A 22,759-nucleotide genomic window follows, 5' to 3' on the forward strand; every position below is an offset into this window, starting at 1 on the left:
CAACTGCAGAACACTTCCCACCTCATACTCTCTTCACATGAGGCTTGTCAGACTATGTAACTCATCTGGACGCAGGAAATGGTCCCAAAGCATTTTCAGTAATTTGCATTTAATGTGATAGTTATTGCAAGTTTCTATGTAAACTGAATTCTGAAATGGCTCTTATGAAAGATAAAACCAGTTGCACAAAATTAACTCAATCAACTCAATTACATAGGAAGAAATAGGAATAAAATTACAGTTTTTATTAACATATTAAATGAGTTTTTATTTTGATTCACATGGGAAGTTTAGACATTTACTTGACATAAAACACAAATAATGATAGTAAATTTTAAAGACTTAAAACTCTCATTAAACATCTATTAGGATTTTAATGCACATGGGCTTAGGGTCTAGAAAAAAAAATTAATTGCAAGCATTCAATCCAGAACTTTCTAATGCAGTTAGCTGGATTTCTTTTTCTTCTTTTATTTCTTCTGTTTTTTTAAATTGTGTTTCTCACAAAAACTCAAATATTTTTAACTGCAGATTCAGAGGAAGCTGACATTTTTTAGCCAATGGGTGATGATATGCTATGGCACCCTTACCAAAGAGCTATCAGGATTCATAGAAACTACTTACATCTCAAAGAGCAGGTTTTCTACTAAACACCACAGACTTCCTCAGCAGAATCCAGGACATCAACTACCTCATTGAGAAGACCACTTGCAAGAATGGCTGTCACCAGCTTGTACACTAACATTCAACACTCTGAAGGTGCAGCTGTCTACCTGAAATACCTTCAAGAACATGAGATAGACTCCAATTTGCTAAATGTTGCATAAATCTTCCACTTCACCCTCCCTTTCAACAACTGCCACTTCTTCTAAACCATGGGCACAGGTATGGGCACAAAGATGGCCTCTCAATACACCAACCTTTTTGTGAGCCACGTGGTGTACTTTTCTAGAAAATTTTCCTCCATCAAACCTGCACTATACTTGCATTACATTGAGGGAATGGACTCATTTATCAGTTTTCTACATATCACAATCCATATCCAGGATGGCACCATATAAACCACTATATGCAGAAAACCCACAGACAACCACACCTATGTCCACAAGACAAGCAATCATCTCAAGCACATCAAATAAAGCTATTTTCTACAGCCAAGCCCGCAGATACCACCACTTCTGCTCTAAGAACAACACGCATTATGCCCACCTGACCAGACTAAAAATCTGTCTTCATACAACAAAGATACTACAATAGAGAAATAGGCCATATTTTTTAAAGAAAATACCAAATACCCTACAGTAACCTGCTACAATACAAAACAAAAACAAAAACAAACACTCTGCATCTGCACACCGCTAGACTACCTCACAGTAGAACCAATCAAAATAATCACCAAACTACCACCTATACTCAAAGATCTGACCTTAAGACAAATGTTGCAAGCCCCTCCACTCCTGGATTTCAAACAAACCCCTAATCTTACCCCACTCATCATCTAAGGCAAACTCTCCACTGACCAACAGAGATAGAGAGGAACACAGCCTTGGCAAGAAATACTTAACTGGCCATCACCAATGCCACTACTATCAACATCCCCCAGAATCTATGGCTCCTACACATGTCTTTCCCAAAATGTGATATACCTGATCCAATACACCAAGACATTAAGAACCAAGGACTGAACACTGATTTTAGGACCACTGATATCAGATTAATCCAGCTCCTGACTTATTTCCACACTGGAAAGGTGAGAATTACCCTCCTCCCAATTGATAGACCTTGCTCTCCCACTAATCACCTCCTTTTCTTCTGCTAGTTGTGAGTCTGTTATTTGCTCAACCCCTCTCCTCTGCTGTATTTTCCCATGTTGTGTCTGGTTTCCTGTGATCACAGACCTGACAAAAAATATCTTGCATTTGAAAGCTTGCCTAATTTTATCCCAACTACCTAGTTGGTCCAATAGAAGTTACTACCCTACTTCCTGCCTCTTGATAATTAACAAACAAACAAACAAACAAACAAACACTTTTAAATCATTCTACATATTAGTTACTATACATGGAGCTGGATTGCAAAAATTAGCTATGACATGAGCAAAACATGAGGGTATATAACAAACTAAGAACTTCTTTGGGATGCAGGCACCCTATTTGTAAAAGAATGGATGTAAAACCTATGAAAGTGAAAGGAGTCTTTCTATTGACTTCAATGTATTTTGAATCATGCCTTACCCCTATGCACAAAAGTCCATTAAATCAATAGGTTCTTTAGACAGAACTGAATCTAGATGTCCCTGTCCTAACATGATTTAAACTTGTGACAAGGGAAAACTCCCAGGCCTAATGTCAGTACTAGCCTGCCTCCTGTCTATGGACAAACTGCCTGCCTTGCTTTACTGCCACACCTTGATGTAAAATAACTAGGATTTTGATTAGGCGGGTAAGCTGCCCTTTGAGCACCCTGATGTCAATGGGCGGTATATACATGCTCTGACCTTCCCTTTTACGTGTCCCACGGCTCGCAAATGACTTATCATTTGTTCCATTTCTGGCTTAAGGCTGGGCCAAACTCAGCACATAGTTCAGCCTCTTACACACTACCCTAATCTGGGCCACATTCACTCAGCCCCCCTCATGGGGGCCTCTGCCACTCTCTCACAAGGACTTATCTCATACTGCCCATCCCTCGGCTTCATTCACCCTGCCTTGCTTCCTTGAGCAACCCCAGAGGGCCATCAGCATTCCTTAAGTGGCCCTGGCTCAGCCTCTTGGGTCTCATCCGAGCGGTTGCCAGCCAATTCACCAACTGTGGTCTGCCTCTGCCCCTAGCCCCTCACTGGGCCACACCACCTCTTTCTCAGGCCAACATTTCACCCTTACTCTGGGGCCCTGGGGTTTGAACAGTCCCCCTGCCAGGCTCAGGTGCTCCTCTCTGAGCATGCCTGGCCCAACACTCTCTATTAACCATCAGATGGTGGGGGCTGGGGTTAAGGCACCCCTACCCGCCTTTCACTGAGAAGGTTAGCGGTCCTGGCATTTAAATAGCACTGCCCCACCGCAGGCAGTAGCATCAGGCCTCCCTACCCCAGCAGGGTGCAGGTTCAGGTCATGCCCAGGACCATGGGGCCTCCTCCTTCCCCATACCCCACCCTTACTTCCAAGGTGTTCCTGGAGCAGTAGTTCAGTCAGGTGATGTTACTCCCTTGCTAGCTGGCAACAAACTGCCCTCTCAGCCCTTGGAGCTGGGCTCTAAAATGGCTGCCCTAATCAGCCGGCTGCCTGCTCCACCCCTTAAAGAGATGGAGCACTGAAGCTGCTCCATCACAATCTTATGTTAGAGAAGCAAGAGCCTTTCCGAAGTCAGCGGTTTGCCATTCTAGATGCTACCCTTGATATTTGGGTGCATACTACTATGAAACCTCTACTCTACTCACAAAGAGGTGACATTTTTCTTGGTAGCTCAAACCTGAGGCTGCCCACACAATTTTAAGCCTACATGATATATGGTGTTTTTAAAATGCCCACAGCAACACCAATTAAGAATAAAGGTGCTTCACTTCAGATGTGACAGAAATGGTGGGAGTTGCTGGAAGCTCAGTATACTTGAAAAACTGGATCATAAAACTGCAGTCACAGGAGAGAAAATACATGAGGGGAGAAAGAGATTTTCAAGGTCCAGATCTTTTAGATTGCTGATGGGTAAATAAAAGGAAAGCTAAGGGGAACAGGAAAGCACCATTTCAGAAGGTAAACCTCAGTCTTCAGCAGGGCATCTGAACTCTTTAAGATAAGATCATTGTATTAACATTTGCATTCAGATGAGGGAAAGCAAGAGAACAACCATTTTCATAAACTAACTTAAATAATCTTCAAATTATGCTCTGAATTCTGGACGGTTCTGCAGCCCAAATTCGGAAACCATTGCCATGACAAAGAAGTTTGAAACAGGAAATCCAGAAACAGAAAAATAATTCTGGATATAGTTGAGATGATTATAATTACTCAGTTCTGGTGATTCAGTTCACAGTTTTCATGAAAGAAAAAGGAGATGACATAATGCTCCCAGTTTATATTCTTAATGATATTGTGAAGTCCCAACAATCATAGAATATGAGAACAAATAAAAGGAAATAAAAATCTGGAAAATGTAGAAAGAACTATACAAAAATATACAGCCAAATCTGAAAACATCTTATGCTGTGAATTTCTTTACAACACACATACATGTGCACATACGCATGTATATATTTACATTTTTTTAATAAAATCATGGTTTTGCTACAGCCATAGACAAATTCAAACAGATCCTGAAGTTCATTGAAGTGCTCCACTGAGAATGTATAAGAGCATCCTAGAGTTAGCTAACAAGCAGACACAGAGTTTACAAATACACAGTAGTGGAAAACAAATATAGCAAGCAAGAAAAGTTTTGATAGTCAAAACTTCAGATGTTTTATGGTTGTTGAAGTGATTTTTTTGTTAATTTAAGAACAAATACAAAGATCTTAAAAACACAGGAGCAAAATATGTATGACACAGGATCTATGGCTTATTCAGTTACTCATTACATGGCTATTTTTGCATTGCAGTGCTGGTTCAGGCAGAGTTTGGATTTTAATCCAGGTGCCCGATCTCAAACAGGAGTTGTCTAGATGATAAATTCCAATAGAGGCAGTTTCATGTTGAAGAAAAAATTCAATAGATGGAAAAGATTCTTTTTCTTTAGTGATTATTTTTTTCCACAGATCAGGGAGTTGCCAAAGGCACTGAAATGCTCCCCTGTGGTGCTTCTTGCTTAGTATTTGTCAAGTGTGTTGCAGAATTGTTCATCCGGTACTAATAAACAATCTCATTAATGCTATGTGGGCTCTACTGCCTCCTCCACCAAATCTGTCCAAACCTTCATATACTAGTTACCTTTACTTCAACACATGCTCTCATTATATTGTGAAACCTCCTCCCCCTAAAAGACGTACTTTAATTCCTAAAATATCTATTTGCAATCTCACTCAATAGGTTGTGCAATGTAAATGACACAGCAGTACCAAAATATAGACTGTGCAGGTGGATGCTGCTTTTACAAATTACGGCAGAAGCCATAACAGAAGCCTTCACATCATGACCCCTGTCAGGTAATACCTGTGAATTCTGCTAACCTTCCTAGCCATGATTTCAACCCATAAAGAGTGTTTGGAGATAAATTTCTATACTTCTTTTTTTTCAGCTGCTAAATGTAGATTGAACACAACCCCGACTCTGCTTGAGTCCACAAGGGACTAATACAAGGGACAAGGGGCTTAGAACCTTTTCAAGCTTTCCCCAAGTCCTCTTCTCCTGTTCAGTGAAAGCAGATTGGTTTGCTTTCTTGTAGCCAAATGCCTCCATGAAAGCAATGACAGTCCTGGGACTCGCTCCATAACGTACTCATTTACAAAGTGCTACAGATGCTCTTAGAGAAACCTGCCCAAGTAAAGAATGTGTGTATTGGAGCCCACAGCAATGTGCAGTTGTGGCCACCTAGATGATGAAACCAGAAGCAGCTGACTGTAGGTAGGGTGGATCCAAGGGGGGTATGGTGGCTCATTTACACCCCCTTCCATAGTGAAGGTCACATGCCAGAAGCTCCATTTCCCCATGCCTGGGTCTCCTGCAGTGTCCAAGGCACAACTAGAGCCCCAGGCTAGAGTGACCTGAGGGACAAAGCAGGGAGTTGGTGAGGAAAGGAGGGGCTGCTGTCCCCAGCTACCTCAGTGACAGAGGAAGCCTCAGGACCACTCTTGCCCCACTCCAGCCCAGGGCTGCAGAAAGTAGTTGCACAAGGTGCCATGGAGGTGGCAGTGGCAGGATAGAGTCTGTGCTCCCTCCTCCTCCACCATGTTTCCTTCACTGGTCCTGAGGCTCCATCTGTGGGAAGAGCCAAGCAGGACTGGCAATAGCAACATCTCTGGGCAATTCCTCCCTGCCAGTACCTGCTCCATGGGAAACATCTAGGGTGGCTAGGCAAGGAGCAGAGAACTTGGAAAGGAAGACTGCCTACTGATGCTGTTGTCCCCAGCCCTGCCCAGTGCTCTGTGCAACTCTTCCCCACAAGGCACTGGACTGGGGGATCTGCCCATTGCTGACACTGCCCCTGGCCAAGCCAGCACCCCATGCTGCTTCTTACAAAAGCCCCAGCCAGGAGCAGCCCTGGGGTTCCCCCACCACTGGATCAGTTGGGGACAGTGGTGGAAGCAGGCAGGTCCCCCTCTCTTGCACTCAGAGGCAATTCCTAGGCAATCCCTGCTGGATAGGGTGAGAGGGCAATGGGAAGGGAGGTGCCTGTCCCAATGTCAAGAGCAGTGGAGGGAGTCTCACCTGCTTCAGGGACTCCAAAAAGTCCCTGACAGATGCTACTCTGGTGCCATCTGCCACGGTCAGGGGAGGGGGCTGAAACCTCCCTAGTGGCACTGGTAGCATGTCCTGCATTCTCTTTTTCAGATTCCTAGATGCACCCATGTAGGTGCCCTGTTCTCCTCTGGCATCAAAGGGCTCATAGTCAGTTTTGCAACTGGGGGACACAGAATAGCATGTTGAGAGACAAGCTATCCCAAGATCCACTGTGCTGGGGCCAAGATACCTCATGGGTCACTGGGTTTAGCATGACTCCAAATTTATTCCCTGAACCCTATGGTGAAAACAAGTTAGATTTTTCCATGCCATCATTCTGCTTCTTACCATCTGATTTCTTTGCCATTTCTGTGGTTTTCTGTGAAAGAAAACAATGTGATAAAACAATTACATATTTTTCCATCAAGTCTAGGATTCAAACTCAGATTGTTTAATTTAACACTATGTATTGACAGTTAAAATGCAATAAATCAACAATGAGGGCAGAACATGTTAATTTGAGATAGATGCGACTTGAGTGTAAAATCACAAAAGCAAAAGCAATTCTGTTGGCCTCCAGGTGTCTGGACTGCAGCATTTCACTGAAGGCATCCAAAACAGCTTCAGAGAGCTGTGGAAGGTTTCTAAATCCCATCCAATGACTGCCACACAATGGCCTCTATTTAGAAGATTTTTTAGGTATATGCCTAATCTCAAATACAAAGAGATTTGTATTTGAAATTTGGGCTATATGCTTTACAACATTGTTGAATGGTGATAATATAGAAAAGTGTTTGCTCATATTAACAGAAAGCAGAGTTTCTCCTTTATGTACACCCTTGTATGCTTTTTGGGTGGACAAATGGACAGATGGACAGAAATACACATACTTGGAACCGTGTGTGATCCTTATTTTTAAAGAGAGTTTTGTGGTTTGATTATTTTAAACATCCCAGTTTGCATTTAATTTTCTTATTCAAATTTGCTTTCATCATATATAGAGTCTTTATAGAGTATTTGTGTAATAGGCTTGCAGTTATATAAAACATTTATCTGAATTATTCAACCATGAGGGAAGGCAGCACTAATGGCAGAATGACAAGCAAGACTCTTAGTCTTCTGAGTGAATAGCTCTAAATGTAAACGTATTTAAAAGAAAACTGCCAAGTGCATTTCTTTGATGCTTAAAGGGTCACTGTCTAGTTTAGCAAAGCTCAACACAGAGCAAAACCTAAACAATTTACATCATAATGATAGTACTTAGTCAAAGAGAATATCACCATGCTGCCAGAAACTGGTGCCTGGATATTTGACGTATTCACAAAATAACCTGATGGCAGACTTTTGGGGGCAGGCATTCATGTGTATGCACATCGAGTTGGCTTCCTGTTGTGCCCATTTTGGGCCCTGAAATGAAGGAAACTTCTCACAGAAATGTGTCACTGCACAGTGTTTTTCCTTTTTGCCTGAGATACAGTGAATCTACAGGAGACAATATTTCCTAAAGGAAGAGGGGAAAAAAGCGGTTAATGAGGAGTAGGGCGGTTTCATTTTCATTTCATTTCAACCCTTGCTTACAACTATATCCTGGACCTCAAGGTTTCTGCAATCTCACCGAGAATTACTCATGCATAGCAAGGAATCTCATTTGTTTTGTTCTTTGTAGGGTGTGCTGAGCAATTTACTAATGCTGAAAGAGGAAGGGGGAAAAAAAGATGACTCTTTGCTTTTCGATTCAGAGGGCATGTCCACACAGAGAACAGACAGCTTGTAGCGCATTCTTTCCAAGGTTCATTAGTGCAGTGCTACAAATTCCCCACCTGTGTCTCCATCCCCCAACAAGGCTTCCAGCCCTACACCCATGCTGTTCTATTCAAGCCCTACAACAACCATCACATGATAATGAAACTCATTACAGCTATAAAGAGTGAAAGCCTCTGCATCAAATGGCAATACCTTAACACTAACCATGCCCTTTTCAATATATTACCTCCTTTAAAAGAGCAATTACAAAAATATACAGCTGTACTTTAAAATGAGTATTGTTATTATTTAAATAATGTATCTCTCCTTAAAATCAGAGGGAAACATTTTCCAAAACAGACGAGCACCTAATATGGAACGCAGGTGAAGTGTAGATGCCTGCTTCCAAAACTGCAAGCCTGAAAACTCCCATTCAGCTATACCTGGAGGCTTCTAAACTCCACGGGGGCTTCACATTTAAATTTTGTTTCTCCACTTGCCTATAGTTCTGCTATATAGCTCCCAAAATGCTTCAGTCTGGACAGGACTGAGCAACCCAAAGTCTATATCATACCTAAGCCTCACTTGGATCTAGAAAATAGGTACGACCCTTTGGAGCTTCATCTTGCAGGTGTTGTCAGAGAAGGTTTAACTCGGGGATGGTCACCCTGTGACAAGTGGCCACTGTATGTGGCACACAAGGGCTGTGAACAAGAAGGGGAAGGCCAGCGTGGGCCAGGGACTAGGTTTGGGGGGCCTATTGCAGCTCACCAGGTCTATACTTTCCTGCCTGAGAGACCAGTGGAAGCCATCCTACCTGCTGCATCCCACTCCCTGTTCCCCCACTCACCAGCTCCATGGTGAGGTCAGCTTGGCCAGAGGAGCTTAGTGGAAACAGCCCTCCACTGCCTGGTTGGAAGGAGGGAGGGCAGGGGAGGGGGAGAACAGTCCTGCATTAGCCAGCCAGAGAGGGAGGGGTCTTTGCCTCCCTGGTCCAGGTAAGACTGACAATCCCCCTTCCCCCTCCCTGCTCTTCAGCTCTTTTACCAACCCCACATGCACACCTCAGGGCACAGACAAGCTTTGCCCTCGGCACAAAACGTGTTAGCTACAACTCTTCCCAGGTCCAGCCAAGCCTGGAATTCCTAGTCTGAGGCATAAATGCCCACAGAAAACTCCAAGTCTGAAGATCTGAGTTAGACCAGCCTCCTCATTGCCCCTTGCCCCCAGAAATATATTAGTGCAATTCTGTGCACCTGGTGCTGCCCACACTGAGTCCTCTGTCCCAAATGCCCCCAGTTATGCCCAGATCAGGAGGTTTCAACATCACTGTCCTGCAGGAGTCCCCAGTCCTATCACAGCACTCCATCACAGCACTAGGATCCCACAGGGTGGCACTGCCTCAGAGCCAGCCCTCGGGGACACCTCATCCTACTGCCCCCTTGAATCACCTGGACCCTGAGGGTGCCAGCCAGCTTGGATCTGAGGGTTCAAAGGGGGACAACCCTGTTAAGAGAGCTACCAATGAAGGAACTTCTCAGTGAAGGAGGAGCAAGATACACTAGGGGACCCCAGTGACATCCTGTGGGCAGCCTCTAGTTTGCAGTCGCCCAAGCATCCAAGTCCCTCTGTCAATGTCACCACCTCACAAGGTCCTGCAGATAAAGGGTGCTGCTCCACCCCCAGGCATGGAGACATCAGCTGGTGTATAGCATATGATGCAGAAGGTAGCACTGTCAGGAGGGCAGGGCCCTGATTCTTCTGTCCCATGGGAAGTGTGGGCCCTGAAGCTATCCTTGGGCACATGCAAACCCATCACTGAAAGTATTTTTAGACTCAGCCCTACAAGGTGCCTTAACTGAGACTGTCACAGGTAGAGTCCTGTTACAGTTGTGGCCGTAAAACAACAAAGCTATAGCAGATGATAAAGGATGTGGAACTCTTGCCAAAGACTCCTGTGCACAACTAGTGCACAGCAGTGTTTTTCAACACCACTTCTGTATTTTATATTAAAAAGTCACTGGATAAAACTTATAGAGGCTACGTACATATAGTCAAAAAGCCCAAAGCTGAATCATTTGATCTTTACAGGTTAGTCTAAACTGCATAGATTGAACATATAAGCAAGTGAACACACATTCACTTTTGAGTCTGAAAATGCAGCCACACACCTGCAGTGGCCCAGGCCAGAAGCCAGGGGAGGGTATGGGAGCTAAAGCACATCTCCCTGCTCAGCTGAAGCAGACAGCTTGGGACAAGGCTACCCTGCCCACCCAGCAAGAGGTAGGTTCAGGGGAGGTTCCAAGCATCCTGGGATGGTGTGGGAGACTGTGAGTTAATTTGAATCTGATGGGGATCTAGAACAGAAGCTCAATAAACCAATTTAATCTAAATCAGTTAACTCTGATACTACCTCAATTCAGGTTTATCTTAAACTAGTTTTGGCTACTTTGAAAGTGGTTTATGTAAACTGAACTTCTGTTGTGTTACAGATTTAAACTGGCTTCTGATGACTTACAGCAATTCGTGTGTAATTTCTGTCCCTAGCCAAACAATCTCAGAAGCAAACTAGCAACCAGGACTCTCCACTCCCAGGTGAGTAGTCTAACCACTAGATTAGAAAATGAGGCTTACACTTAGTCTCTCTTTCTGGTGTAACAAAACTTGGATTTCTTTCTTCATAGTAGAATAGGTTCAAGAGGGAATGCATGCCTACACATAATTACTTAAGAGCTGCCTATCATTTGATAGCTGGGGCAATATTCAGGTTGAGTTTAGGCTCCTAGCTCATGTTCTGGATTCCATTCTTGGTCCAGGCATCTAAAAGTTAGGTGTTGTGATGCTTCATATTGTAGCACCTATATCCCATTTTGGATCAAGCGCTAACTGACTTGGGAGTCTAAATGAAAAATTTACCTGTAAGCCCTTTTTTAAAAAAGAAATATTTAAAGGTCAGGAGCAACAATGCCAAAGATAAAGTAAGTTAACTACATTGAGCCAACAAAAATTATGGGGCAAAACTTTTACACTAACGTAAAAATATATAACCTAAGCTTATACAAGTACGAGCATTCAACTTGTGCATCCTTGGGCTCATATGTGTCATCTTGGACTCAGGGCGCAAATTATAGAAACCTGATTAATGCTGGATGCCCACAGTCCACAGAAGTCCCATTCTGGCTCTGGAAGTTAGCCTGGGCGTAGAAACTCCTGCTACCTCCTGAGGAGCAGGAAATGTTGGCAGCAGAGTTCTTTTTGCTCTCCGGACGCTGTGCCCTGCAGAAAGCTCCCCAGAGGCATGTAAAAACTGGTTTTAAGCCTGAAGTGGCAAAAAGAAGCCACAGAAGTTGCATATCTCAAACAACAACAGCTAATTTAAAATGCAATGCAGGCTAGATTCAAAGATGACTGAAGTCAAGAGGAAAACCCCCAAGACTTGGCAGGCTTTGAATCAGAAAAGACTAAGGAGTTCATAAAAATTGCTTTTGCTCTCTTTTTTTCTTTTACAAATCATCAAAAAAGCCCTCATTAAAAAGTCTGAAAATTTCCTTTACCGAAATTTCCTGATTGTGTACTTTCCAAAGATACGATGTTATCTACACAGTTATTTCTCTGTAATGCTAATGTTGTTTCATCATACTATGTTTTTTGGGGAAGAAGCAAAAAGTACATTTACCATAACTACATCCATAAATTCAGCTTGCCAAATACTGTTAAAAATACATCCTGTGGCAGTACAATGAATACCCCAGGGAAAGTCAGCAGTGAAGTATTATATATAAAGACGTAGAAAGAGATTTTTAGCCACATTAGTCTGAAGTCAGGCAGAAGACAGGGTAGAGCTCCACCTTACAGGCTAACTAAAACAGAGATGCATAAGCTTTCATGAGTCTGAGGTCATTTCATCAGATGCTGTGAAAGGACATTGATATGGATGAACCATTACTTTATATGTTGTAAAAAGATTTGCGACAATTATTGATTGTGCCTTGTACCCGACAGAGGAAATCATGTTGTTAACGTAACATCTAAGTGCTGGAAGGGCCTTGAAGAAAGTGTTATTTAAAATGCAGGTATTTTGGGGTAGAGATCACCCATATATTACAAAACATCTAATACAGTGGCCTCTAGCCCTCACCACAATATAAATAATTATTTTCTTCACTGATGGGAATTTGAAAGGGGATTAAGAATATATTTCTGATTTTTGTGGGAATTTACCTCAATTGCCTCTCCATGCTAAGGAAAATACTAAGAAGTGATAATCAAACACAGCTTCACTAACTGTAGGCTTTTCAGCAATCCATTTACCATGATCTCAGTCAGAGTGGTTGTAACTGATATTCAAACATTCAGAATTTAAACTAGTAAATCAACTACTCAGCTGCCATAATTCCACAAAAATCAACCGAAGGGTTGAGGTATTACTGAGAAACAGACTTCTTATCAATATTTGCTCCCAGATCCTCCTTCATTAAAACACTAATTTATGCATCAAGGTATCTTATTATTTCAGTTTTCCATTTTCTTTATGACTATTCCTATGCAATTTTATATAGTTATTCTGCCCACTTCTAATAGCAGTTTATTTAGCCTCCTCCCTCTATTTCCTAATTTTATGTTTTCAGGTTATTTTGAGTTCTCTAATGACATCAGCTCTTTTTAGTCATTTTCTCTCTTCATCTGCCTCTTGTGAAAAACTTGCCTGGTTTTTCCAGTCTCCTCTGTACACTCTTCAAAACCTCTGTCTAATCTTCTATTCCAAGCATATACTTCCTGTATTTATTTTTTACTTTTTCTATTGAATGGCATCCAACCATGATCATGCTACATTGTTCTGCTTCCTAATTTTTAATTCCAATAGACATTAGCAGCATGCCACAAGCTTGCTGTTAAGATGTCAACCATTTCCTGAATCTTAAAAAAAATAGATGCCAATAGATGACAATCTAAAATGTTTGCCATGGTTAATATTAATGTTTTCAGCATGGTTGAGCACCTGATGGGTGGCTGTCTACTAAACATACTATATTAAATACCAACAACTAAGAGAAAGCTAAAATCTACTTGTCTCCCCACATCCACAGGGTGAGTCACCTCATCATAGAAGGCAATCAGGATGGTCAGGCATGACTTGCCCTTGGTTGGTGGCTTGCTGGGCTGGCAAAGGGAAAGTTCCCCCCACCCCATCTGGGGGGCTTCCCCCATGCTATGTAGGCCCGGACTGGGGAGACCTGAGGGCCTGTTCCCCCATCCCCCATCCCACAAGCCTGAAAGGTGCAGGCAGGACACAGACTAGAAAGCAGAGGCTTTACTGCCTCAGCTCTGTAACTGCTGGGGGCAGGTCCAGCCCTGCTCCTCTGATGCACACAGCACAGCCTAGGGCTGCAAAGCATCCTGGGATGCTGGGGGACTGTGAGGCAATTTGAGTCAGAGGGGATCTGAGAGACAAGTTTCATAAACTGATTTAATCTAAATCAGTTAAGTATGATATTACATACAGCCAGGTTTATCTTAAACTGAGTTCAGCCATTTTGAAAGCAGTTTATGTGCACTGACCTTTTCTTGTGTTACAGGTTTGAATCGGTTTCTGATCACTTATAACAGTTTATGTGTAACTTCTGTCCCTAGCCTTAATGTCCTACATACACAGTGCAAAAATGTTATTCTCTCCAATGCGATATAAAGTAAGGGTGTGCTTTTATTCCCATTTCACAGATGTGAAACTAAAGCATGGTCAAGTACAAAGCCCACTGAAGAGCAAGAACTTAAACTCAAATCTCCCAAGTCATGGACTAGTACACTAATCACTGGATCATCTTTTTCTCTTGGAAAGAACATAGATAAGATCAGTAATTTGACAGAGGAGCAAATATCCACAGCAGTTCTACTCACTCATTTACAAAAATATTTAGATATTACCAGGCAAAAGGATATCTCAGCTCCACTAGTTGATATCATAAACCACCACCCCAAATTTGTCAAAGGCTGAATCACCAGGCTGCAGAATCATACTGGCCAAACGACTGTCATCTCTCAGATTTATGCAACTCCTGCCAGCTCAGCCTGGTGGGGAGGCGGAGCTGCAGGCCATGGCAGGTAATCCCAAGGCTGAGAGAGCCAAAGAGTAGGGAGGTGGCTTGCCTGTAGTATGATGACCCAGAAGGAGGGACTTTGAGAGTTTGACTTTAAAGCAGTTGCTTGTATTTTTGTTGTAGTTTTATACCAGAAGACTGGGAGTGGCTGTAGAGGCAGAAGAGACCACAAGCGGGGTACCAGGTAGGCACTCTCTACTGTAGGACTGAGGCATAGAGAGCCAGGGCCTCAAATAGTGGACCTGAGCTGAGGGGTCTCAGATAGACAAAAAGGGTCTAAAGCCAAAAAGGCTGAAGCCCAAATATGGGCTGAGGTCTGAAGGGCTTGGTGTTGATTCTGGGTAGAGAAAGAGCTTGAGAAGGAGAGACCCTGCAAAGGGGAAGATGGGGAACCATCGGCAAGGTGTGGTGTGGCTATCAGAGCAGCAAGGAAGTCACCATAATATCCCCAAGGCTCCCAGGAAAGGACTATCCTGGTCTCAAGGGCAGCCTCTCTCTAAACACATACCAGTTATCATCAAAATTACGGCAGGCAAGGAACTGGAGTCAAAGTAGTTGGATAGTACCAACAAGAGCTCAGTTAGGCTCCGGAGCGGTGAGAGACGTGTGGGTGAAAGCCCGCTGCACCCCCGCTTCCCCAAAGCCCCCCAGACACCCCCTCAGCAGCTGCAGAACCCCCTGCGGACCCCCAGCACAGCCGGAGGTAAGCGGGCTCGTGGTGGGAAGAGGTTAACTCCTCGCTCCCTGGGAGGAGGCCGGCTGCATGGAGCCAAGCCGGGTCAAGTCCCCGCCCAGGCCCCTACTTGGCCCAGCCCCCCAGGGAGCCCTGAGAACAGGCTGCGTAAACAGGCGCTCGAGTTAGCGTGGAGTTCGCTCAGGAGAGGGCGTGGGAGGGTACGAGACCCTGCCTGCGAACCCCCCAGAGTAGTCAGTCCCAGCTGTAGCCAGCCTATCAGAGGCATGACACGGATGGGCACGCACCGCACCCTGAGGGTCACCTCGGGCTCTGCGGCCCCCCCATTGGGCACCTCAGAGACGGCCACCCAGACAGAGCCCATGGTTCCGGGCTCCACGCAGACGGAGCCCCTGCCTCTTGGCTGTACGGGCTGCCTGTCCCTTTTTCAGGCTCTGGGGCCCAGGAGCATGGCCACCTCCCCTTGCGGGGTCTGCTCCCTACTGGGGTCTCTGGCACACCAGCTGGAGGAGCTCCAGGCCACAGTCCAGAGACTGCATGCCATCAGGGACTGCGAGCAGGAGATAGACTCCTACTGCCAGGCCCTTCTCCCCCAGGAGCCGCAGGGTAGAGCACCGTCTCCCTCCAGGACTAAGAAGGACTCTGGGACCTCCCACTCTGCCCAGTCAGGGGCATGGACCAAGGTGGTCAAGGGCCCTAAGGCCTGCCGCAACAAGGCCCATTCCTTACCGGAGCTTAGCAACAGGTTCGCACCTCTTGCAGCCCCAGCAGAGCCTGCTCAGTTGCCAGCTCCCGCAAGCAACCCAGGCTCAACCACAGCTACTGCCCCCGCTCTCCCCAAGACAAAAGGAAAGGTGTTTGTTGTGGGAGACTCCATCCTGCGGGGCACTGAGGGGGCAATATGCTGCCCTGACCCCTTAGCCCGGGAAGTCTGCTGCTTCCCGGGGGCCCGCATCCGAGACATTGCGGAGAGGATCCCGCAGCTCCTCCGGCCCACAGACCACTACCCCATGCTCCTTATTCACGTGGGCACCAATGACACGGCTCGGAGCACCCCCAGCCAGGTCATGAGGCGCTACAGGGATTTGGGAGCAGGGCTTAGGGGTCTGGGAGCTCAGGTGGTGTTTTTGTCGATCCTCCTAGTCTCGGGCTATGGGCTAAGGAGGGAAGAGGGGGATCCATGTAGTGAACCAAAGACTGCGGAGCTGGTGTCATCAGGAAGGCTTTGGCTTCCATGACCACAGCCCGCTCTTTGGCGAGAGAGGCAGCGAGCTGCTGGGAAGAGATGGCCTCCACCTCTCCCCCCTGGGGAGGAGGCTCTTCTCAGCCAGGCTGGCTGACCTGCTCCACCGGGCTTTAAACTAAGCCCGCTGGGGGATGGGGGGACTGCTGCCACTGCTGGCCCGCTGAGTAACCCTTGCAAAGCCAGCGGACCAAAGCACTTAAAGGGGCACTTAAGGGAGACCACCCCTGCCCCAGCCCTGGCACAATCTGTGGGCAAGGCAAGAGCCCCCAAGGGGACACTTGCCTGCCTGTACACTAATGCCAGGAGCCTGGGCAACAAGCAGGAGGAGCTCATCCTCCTGCTCAGTGCAAAGAATTATGACATCATTGGGATAACGGAGACCTGGTGGGACTCCACCCATAACTGGACCACGGGTATAGAGGGCTATACCCTGTACAGGAGGGATCGTGTTGACAAAAGGGGCGGAGGTGTAGCTCTCTATGTGAAGGAAAGCTACATGTCCCTGCAAGCTGATGTTGGCAACCGGCATGGACAGCTAGAGACCCTCTGGGTAAAAATTCGTGGGGAATATGGCACAAGGGACACAACGGTGGGAGTCTACTACAGACCTCCCACTCAAAGTCCTGAGCTTGACCAGAAGTTCACCCGGGAACTGACTGAGGCCACTTGCTCCAGGACCTTGGTTGTCATGGGTGACTTCAATTACCCGGACATCTCGTGGGAAGATCACTCAGCAAAATCCGAGCGGTCACAAAGCTTTCTGTCGTGCGTGGATGACCTCTACCTGACTCAAGAAGTCTATGGGCCAACGAGAGGCAAAGCACTGCTAGACCTGGTACTGGCTAAGGGGGACGACCTAATCGGTAACCTAGTAATCGATGCGAAGCTGGGTGACAGCGACCACGAGCTGATCACCTTCACCATCCGCTGTAAAGCTGGCAAGTCAGTCAGCAACACAGAAGTCCTTGACTTCAGAAAAGCCGACTTTGACAAGCTCAAGAGGCTTGTCAGTCAGGCCCTCAGGGACCATGACCCCAGGGTGATGGGAGTTCAAGAAGAGTGGTTGCTTCTCAAGGAAGCGATCCTCAATGCACAAGCTAAGTCTATTCCAACACGGAGGAAAGGCAGCAAGAAGGCACAGCAGCCCTCCTGGCTCTCCAGGGACCTAGCAAGCACCAGCTGGGACTACACAGACCACACCCACCCACTCTCTTCTGCAAATATAGTGGACCTCCTATGGCTAAAAAGGAAAGCCTACAAAGGATGGAGGACGGGATTCACCTCCAAAGAGGATTATTCTGCAGTGGTCCGTCCTGCAGGGAGCAAACCAGGAAAGCCAAGGCTGCAACTGAACTCCAACAAGCTTCGAGCATCAAGGATAATAAAAAGTCCTTTTCCAGGTATGTGGGGAGCCAGAGGAAAAGCAAAGGCAACGTTGGACCCCTGCTAAACCAGATGGGGCAACTGACAACTGACGCCCAGGAAAAAGCCAACCTATTAAATGGGTACTTTGCATCGGTTTTTCATCAGTCCCATGGGACGCCGGTGCCTGCTACGGGACAGGGAGGTCCGGATGAGGGAGATCCCCTGCCCTCCATTAATGCTGACCTCATGAAGGAACATCTTGAGAAGCTGGATACCTTCAAGTCAGCTGACCCTGACAATCTACACCCCTGGGTACTCAAGGAGCTGGTGAGCATCATAGCCCAGCCCCTGGCACGGATCTTTGAAAACTCCTGGTGCTCTGGTGTAGTGCCCGAAGACTGGAAGAAGGCCAATGTGGTGCCAATCTTCAAGAAAGGGAGGAACGTGGATTCGGCTAACTATAGGCCCATCAGCGTGACTTCTCCCCCGGGGAAGATCTTAGAAAAATTTATTAAAGAGGCCATCCTTAATGGACTGGCTGATGCCAACATCCTAAGGGATAGCCAGCTGGTCCAGTCCCCACGGAGGTTGTGCACAGGTGGTCAAGAGTGAAGCCTACCCTAGAGAGGCCTCATCCACCGTGGTAAATGCTTAGGCACTCGTCTAATGGCATATTCAGTCCCCTTGAACTGGTGCATGCAAGGATCAAGGTCAAATTTAGTTTTCAAAAATGTATATAAACTCTTCTGAAATCATCACATAGAACCAGGATATCACTGTACAGAGGGGAACCTGCACAATACTGCAGCACTACCAGAATTTCTTACTCTGACTAAATTCAGCTATAAACTTACTGTGACTGCATATATTAAGTAATAACGTGTTATGGATTTTTCTGGTGCATTGACAACAACAATAGTCTCCAATGTGTAACTGAAGAAAGTTACAGCTTTAGTTTCAAATATTTTAGTCTTTATTTTCACAACCCAAGATTTACAAAAAGCTTTCTAAAAACAAATGGAATGTTGATTTTTTTTCACGGGTAAAGCTCTCTGACTAACGCTGAATATTGTAGAAGATGTCTTTCATAGCCAGAAGACCACAAAAGGCCTTCTCTGAATGAAGCAACCTTCAAATATCTGTATAATATTTAAGCTGCCCTTAATTTAGGAGCTGGACTAAACTAATTAATCATGATCATCAAAGAGTTTCCAGAAATATATTCATTCAACATTTCCTAGCATTATAAAGTGACTCCTGGCATTATTAGCACAAGTTTTCTCTTTAATTGTGTGCTAATGATAGTACTTTTCATTGAGAACTTCACTGCAGGTACCTTGGGGCAAGTAAACATAAATAGATTTGGCAAGCTCTGGGGCCAGAATCTCAGGTTAACGGCATCATTATAAAAGGATAAACAAGTCAGTGCTGGGCAAGCCTTAAATCAGCTTAAGTGTTTTATATTTCAAAATAAATCAACATGACCAAAGTCATTAATATATGCTCAAAAACAGAAACAGTGACATTACTACAGCTTATCTGAGCTGACTTCTAAGTAGCTGACTAATGATGAATTATTTATTTTTAACAGGATCCTTCTTCATTACTTGTATTTTGCCGTGAATTCCATTTGGAGGAACTCTTCAAAATGGTAAACCTCTCTCAGCTGACCCAGGTCTAGAGAGCTGTTTTCCCACCAGCACTACAGAAACACTTTTTTAGTTCAACTGCAATTAAAGGAAAACGTCGAACTGTAACCAACAACCAGTTTGTTGATATCCTGGGTAATCCTACAAGACACATTGCATTATATTTTATATTATGGCAGCTGACATCATGAAGTGATAACACTTTTCTTCATCAGTTCTGAAAGGATCTAGGCAATTCTTTCACGCTTTCATTATGGAGAGTGTAGAAGAAGGGATAAGTGAGAATTGTCAAGTGATGAAGGGTGAGGTTTAACACAGAGACAGCACCCCTGGATGGGAGACGGCTGTCAGCACCAACTGGGACTACACAGACCACACCCACCCACTCTCTTCTGCAAATATGCTGCAAACATAGAAATATACAGTGAGGTCCCCCTGGGGCTGACTTCTGTGGGAAAAGAAATCAAAGCTGGGAGCCAAGAAAGCTAGACTTTAAGTCATCCATTGTGCAAACTTCCTGCATAAGAATATAAAGACATACAGGTAACTTCCCTTTAACCAGATTCCTAAATACACATGCATAAGAATTAGAACTGATTTAATAAGAAAATCTGATAATCCAATGTGTTTATCCTTATATCAGAATAAAAAATATAAATAGTCTTAGCAAGCTCTGGGGCTAGAATCTCAGGGTAACAGCACCATTATAAAAAGGATACACCAGTACAACTGATGCTGGGCACTGCCTTAAATCAATTTTGGTGATTTGCATTTCAAAATTAAGTATAACAAAACCAAACCTATTAATATATGCTTAGCCATTAAAAAACAAAAGCATCAGGGGCTTTAGTACAGCTGAAGTCAACCTCTTAACAGCTATCTACTGAACTTAAAAGTTAAATTTGAAAGTGAAAAGACAAAATATCGAATAAAATGAATTTTGAAGCATGTGGAAATATTTAATCATTTAATTTTTGAGCACACATCAAATGTTTGTACATGCTCTGAGCACAGCCCAGGGGCTGGGAAAGCCCAGCTGTTTGCTCCAGCCCTGGGGCTGCACTTTTCCTGTCTTCCTACCCTGACCATACTGTTTTTAGCCCTCTGATCACCCCACTCCCCGCATGGACCCTCCAGCCTCCCCCCACACCACCAACCCCCCATCCAAATTCTGCGTGCCCCTCCTTGCACCCTTAAAGCTTCATGATCATGGATGTGGTCCTGAGAATGTCTTTATGTGCCCAGAGAGAATTTGGCTCTTCAAGTCAGCTGTTATCTTACCAGTCTTTACTCACCTTCAGCTATTGTCTACTTAACCTAATATTCAGTCTTTGTGTGGTACTAGCAATCTGCTCAGCATGTGCACACTGAAAAAAGGAAGACAGACCCTTCTTGGAAAACTTCACAATAGGAATTTGACCACAGATTAGACTCTTGACATTTCCCAGTATACACCTGGGAATTTTCTATGCTACTGATTCAGGCATATCCAACACAAATACCTTCACACAAACAACGTTTTCATTCTATATGATGCTGAATTTGCAGGGCATATTTCCTTTGGTAAATTCTAGGACTAGATCTGTAAAAGAAGAGAAAGGAGAATGTACTTTGCACATTTTGGCTCATGAAAGGTTTTTTTTAACATTTCTGCAAAGGAAACTTTTCTTGTTGAAACATGGTAAGAATTCACTCTTACACAAATTGTACATTTTCACCCAATTTCCTTAGATCTTGAGTTAAGACACAATAACAAGAAGAATCTGAACTGACAGAATTAGACCTGACCTTCACATTTTATAACCCCCAAATTTATTCACTAATTCCTCTGTGTTTGCAGCTATTAGAATTCATCACTCTTTAATAATGCCCTCTAGTCACCTGGCATGCTACAATAGGCATTCAGTTCGAGGACAGTTGTGTGGAATGTTAATCATGGCAAACTACTGTACCCTCTACTGCCCTCACCTTCTCTGAAGAAAATAAAAATTGTAGGAATAATATTATGTTGTTTTAGGTGAGTCCTGTATTTTATGGGTCAGATCCCAAGCTGAAAATCAATCAACGTAACTGCTGAAGCTAATGGAATTATGTTGGGTGAAATCAGCCAAATATCTTGTCTTTTACAAATAATGAACAGTCTTCATTTCCTGAGAGACGGGGATAAAAAAGTCAGTTTCTTAAAATATGGTACATCTTTATAAAGTTGGTCCTGATGCCCTTTATAGCAGTGAAGATGTGTGCGCCTGGCCACATAGTTTTTTTGAACCTACCTAAAACTGCAGTAGTTGATAATCACAAAAGTCTGAACTAAAGTAGCCTTAGATCAGCCATGTGATTAAGGCTGATTTAAACAATTTTATCATACTATAACGATCAAATCATATGTTTCCGGATAATTGCTGGTTATTTTAGAATCCCAACTCCTGGTTTGATGGGAAGGCATAAGAATTTCCACCCTTGTTTTGTGAAAAAAGAAATTGCTAGACTTCACAGCTGCAGAAAAAAGCTTGAAAACAAGACTCTAGTACACCCTAAAGGCTCAAAGAACTTCTGAGACAGGTTTTAGATAAATTGAGATAAATTTAACTTGAACAAGAGCAAAAATTTAAAGTAAGTGGCAGACTCAGGGTTAGAACACAGGAAGACCTAGCTTCACATTTGACCTTGGTTTATGAGGTAACACATCTTAGTCTAAAATAAGAGTATTCCCAAGTGGTCAGATTCATATAAGTATGAAACAATTAATAATTTACTGCTATGTGAATAACAGGAAAGCCTGCCAGGTCATTCAACTGAATTCTTCAACATCAAAGTTTGTAATACAACACAATTTTCACACTTCGAATACTTTAAAAGATTAGGTTTACGTTTTCAATAACTCCCAGCTCTAGTGACATCCTATTCCAAGAAAATTAAGGTAGTTTAAAAAGTATTCCATCAAACTGGTACCAAATACAACCTATTTTATTTTTATGGATGTTTGGTTTTTTAATAAATAAATAAAATATTAATAAAATGAGAAAATGGATAGATGCACATAATTACCACAGGGAACCTACATTCACCCTTTAATTATGGTGCATGTTCATGGAAATGTGGACACTGAGTATGAGAGGAATATAAGGTAGTTGTAAATGGTGGTCAAATGGAGACCCAAGCCCCTCTCCCCTGCACACGTAATAAGAAGAATACATCAACATTTGTTTCTTCAGAGTCAGAATTTAGAAGGAATCTTTAAGCAACAAAGACAAATTGGCACAAATAGCTGCCTATTGTTTGTACTTCTAATGCCTTATCCAACACCTATTAAAAGCCTCATTACTCAACAAGTAGTTGGATCAGGCATTAGAAGTCTCTAATTTACATGTCATCATTATACATGGATATGTAGGTGTGTTGTTTTATTGGCATTAAAGATAAAGAGAGAAATTACCTGAGTAGGCTTTTATAGGTTTTAGATTATACTTCGTACTAAATTGTACATACTACTGTTCTTCCTTTAGCATTGACATTCCTTATCCAGGGCAAGCACAAGTAGCAAGGTAGATAACACCATAGAGCAATTTTGTACCTATTCAGTTTTAGCTTTTCTCTAG

Source organism: Crocodylus siamensis, chromosome 4 (genome assembly GCF_052110815.1).
Source record: "Crocodylus siamensis isolate JL-2025a chromosome 4, ASM5211081v1, whole genome shotgun sequence".
In the NCBI taxonomy this organism is placed as follows: Eukaryota; Metazoa; Chordata; order Crocodylia; family Crocodylidae; genus Crocodylus; species Crocodylus siamensis.